The sequence below is a fragment of the Pteropus alecto genome, unplaced genomic scaffold (genome assembly GCF_000325575.1).
Source record: "Pteropus alecto unplaced genomic scaffold, ASM32557v1 scaffold185, whole genome shotgun sequence".
NCBI classification, from domain to species: Eukaryota; Metazoa; Chordata; class Mammalia; order Chiroptera; family Pteropodidae; genus Pteropus; species Pteropus alecto.
In genome coordinates, this window is record NW_006438088.1 from 6,121,229 (window position 1) to 6,125,480 (window position 4,252).

General features: G+C 30.1%; 1 pseudogene; it reads left to right on the forward strand.

The window, feature by feature from the left end:
- Window positions 1-3,872: 3,872 nt before the first annotated feature.
- Window positions 3,873-3,988, forward strand: LOC112482645 (annotated as a pseudogene).
- Window positions 3,989-4,252: the final 264 nt, after the last annotated feature.

Sequence of the window (4,252 nt, forward strand, 5' to 3'; positions counted from 1 at the left end):
TTGAAATTACTGATTGAAGGAACACATTATTGACCATTGAAATTTCAGGAATTTGCTCCTCCTATTTCAATGAAATGTGGTCACTGTAACAAATGTCTCCTGTGTAGGTTTCAGTGTTCCCTCGAGATTAGAAAAAGCTTTGGAGGACAAACATCAAATGAAATTCAATATCCAGGCAGTCAAAATCTTGTCTGTGCCACATGGCCATGATAATTATTAAACAATTAGGCCATTGTTTTTCAACAAAGCATTTTCTTAAAAATGAAATTTATTGCATGTTTATGTTGCTCTAACTTTATTTATCAATGACATTTGGTTTTTATATTTTTGAGCAATTTTTGCTCATATTGTGGTCTACCACAGTTCATGTTCTCTCTCTCTCTCTTTCTCTCTCTCTTTCTCTCTCTCTTTCTCTCTCTCTTTCTCTCTCTCTCTCCGCCTCCCTACCTCCTTCCTCCCTCCTGCTCTTCTCCCTCTCTAATGGTAAATTGCTATAATTAGAGATATTAGGGATGCCTGTCATTATAAAAGAAATATAATAGAATCACTATTATATTTTGAAATAGTGATTCTATCATTATAATAGAATCACTATTTCAAAATTCTCAAAGTTCTAGATTGACTAAAGACACAAGCTCAAGAGGTCAGTTCAGTTAATTCAGTCGGTTTTACTCTCTCATATATATTTTTATAAGCTCTGAAGCTAATACTTTCACTGAATTTTATGTTCTGTGGTATTAAAAACTAGAAACAATACAAGTACATGGCATATTAGTATGGAAAACCAATTATATTATAAAATATGGAAATGTAATGATAGATTATAACAAATATTGATATAGTATGGAATAAGAATAAAACGTGCTTTAGTACTAAGTTCCAAATAAGATTTTACAATTCCTGATAATATGTTCACTCCGCCTCATAGATTGGAGAAATTCAAATGAAAAGTTTGAGAGCCACTAAACTATAAATACTTTTAATTGATATTAAAATACTGAAGATTAAAGAAATGTAAATCCAAAAGGCAATTTTTGATATATTCTTTCATATACATGTACTTATATTAGTATTTTTGTAATCCATCAACTATTTTTCATGCTTTTAATGTTAATTTTAAAATATACTAATTGAAAGCTTGATTTGGAAGGAGATATGTAATGAATTTGTGGCTAAAGTCAAAGTTAACTCATTTTTTGGTCTTAACTTTGAAAATAAAGAAGATAATGTTTTAAAAAAATAAGGTTTTATCTAGACGATAGCAAAATTATAGAGAAAATCCTCCTTATCTAGAACACGTCAAAATCTTTAAAACCCAGTTAATCTCTATAATCCAGAAAAATCTTTGGAATTGTCAGTATTAGATACCAGAGGAACTGCAAGAAAAAATATGCCTGAAAACTGAATAACTGAGTTTGTAGATACACATACCACTTCGTAGAACACCAGGGCAGCAAATCAGAGGTTCTTTTGTAGGAGAGGGTAAAACAGCCAGGCCATAGGCAGATTGCAGTCTCGGCTTCCACGCTGATAACCAAGTCTTTAAGTGAAGTTTACACATTGAATCATGAAATCCTCAAATGTTTTAATCCACAGAATTCCTGGATAGATGGCAATTTAGTTTAAGATGTTACAAACTCTGATGTGAGAAAAGTTTTCTTTGAGAAATCTAAACACACTAAGAGCTAAAACCTATAGACACTCTCATCAGGGAATCCCCAGTGAAATGACCCAACCAGATCACTCTGCAGTGAAGTTCATGTTTACCAAGTCTTGCTTATGTACATAGAGCTTCTGATAACTTTTGTTTAGACCTTTTCCATATATTGTTAAATTAAATACATATAAAGAAAAATGAAAAAAGCACATCTTTTGAAAGTTTATTCCAAATTATTTAGTATTTTAATGAATATTTAAATAGCATACTTCAATTTTTTTTATTTTCTAACTGCTTCTAATGTCTATAAATGCAATTAATATGTTTTTAGTTATATGCAAAAATTTTGATGAAGTTACTTATTCTATCTAAAATTTCATATGCATGTTTTAAATTTTTGCACGAACACTTAATAATAGTTTCATTTTCTTCCTTTCCAATTATTATTTTGATGTTTGCATGTTATGTTTATATTCTTAGTTGCATATTAACAAATAAATTTAGCATTTTTATCTCTTCCTTCTAATTTGTATAACTACACAGTATCCATCCTCTCCCTGTAAATTTTTTCTTAATATCCACTTTGATATTGATATTCTTACACTATCTTTTTATTTTTTTTGGTATATATTTTAGTTCTCTTACATTTATCTTTCTGCTCCGTTATGTGTTAAATGTATCTGTTATGGGCAGTGTATAGTTGAATTTTATTTTTAGCCATTTTGACAATCTTTATTTTTAATTGGAGTGTTTGGCTTATTTGACTTTGAGGTAATTATTGATGTTTTAGGGTTTATACCTACCAAAATATTAGTCTTTTCTATTTGTCCTTTATAGTCTATTTGTTTTAGCTTCTGTCCATTTTCTTTATAACTTTCTCCTGTTTTTTAAAAAAGATAATTTAAATCTTTCTAGTGTATCTTTTGTATTGTACCTTCTCTTCTATTTTTCATGATCTTCCCTCTGTCTTATTTCATTCCACATATTTTTTCCAGCCTATTTTTTCAGTATACTAACTTATTTTTTCCCTTCAGCTATCTAATCCACTACTATGTACATTCATTTAGTTTTTAATTGAATATTGTTATTTTTCTTTATAATTTCCATTTTATTCTTTTTTCTAGTATTTTTCCTGCTCAAACTCTCAATTTTCTTTCTTATATACTTCAACAAGTAAGCATAGTTACTTAAAATACTGTTATAATTAACTTTAAAATAGGGATTTTTTGAAAATCTGTGTCTATAATTTATTTCTACTGCTTTACTTTAATGTCATTATTTTCCTATATATGCCAGGTTATACTTTATTTTATGCCAGTCATTGTATTTGTAAAACTGTTTGCAGAATCAGGATACAAATGAGGATGATATTCTTTTCCTCCAGAGAAGATTTTCTTTTATTTCAGCCAAGCAATAGCAATCTGGGATTATTTCAATTTCATTTAATGGACTGAAATAACTCAAATCTGAGCCTCAGTCTCTGTCAGAACCTAACTATTTAAGATTTATTCTAGCTCATAATTGTTATCCATTCAGTGTGCTTCATACTCTAATTCCTGATCTCCGTTTTCAACTGTAACCTTAAAAAAACAAGATAAAATTCAGTTTCTTATCCTTTAAGATGCTCCTCTGAGATAGATACCCTCAACGAGAAATCAGCAAAGTATACCTAGCTCATTTTTATGACTGTCTGTTCTTTCCAAAATCCTGACCCACTAAATTGTATTACATTTTATGTTGTAAAATGCCTTCAAGCAAATTTATTTTCATATTTTGTATAACTTTCTACTCGTCCTCAGTAAGTATGTTGTTCTGAAACATCTAATTTCAGCTTGTTATTTCCACCCACTTAAATATTAATGGACAAGCAAAGATGATAAGAGAGTAGAGGAAACCATCTAATATAAATAACAGGGTTTTAAACAAGTAGATTAAAAAAATCTTGGAGGAAGCAGAAACTATACACTTAAAAAAATTAAAAGAAGAGTAACATTTTAGAGAATCGAGAATATTTTAATAAAAGATCATTAAGGAAACAAAAATACAGCTATTCTAAATTAAATTTATATTTACAAAATGAAAAGTTAATAGTAGTTGTGAAAGATGAAGTTAGAAAATTCTCCCAGAGGACGTGGTTCCATAGCGTAGTGGTTAGCATGTCTGCTTCACACATACAAGGTCCTGGGTTCATGCCCCAGTGGAGCCACAGTCCATGGTCTACGGCCATGCCACCCTGAACAAGCCCGATGTCTGATCTCGGAAGCTAAGCAGGGTTGGGCCTCGTTAGTACTTGGATGGGAGACCACCTAGGAAGACCAGGTGCTGTAGGCATAAATAATAATAATAAATAATAAAAAAGAAAGTTCTCCCAGAAAGATATCCAAAGACAGAAAAAGAAACCAGCAAAAGACAAATAAGAAAATTATATAATTGATCAAGAAGAAAAATGTAGAAAAATAAATAAGAAAAAATGGAGAGGAGGGTAAATAATAATAAAAAATAACAATAATTCAACTTCTGTTTTAGCTTAAAATTGCAGAATGCTGGAAAGGTGTTCACTTATAAACTTACATCAAGAACAAAACTGGACTCCAA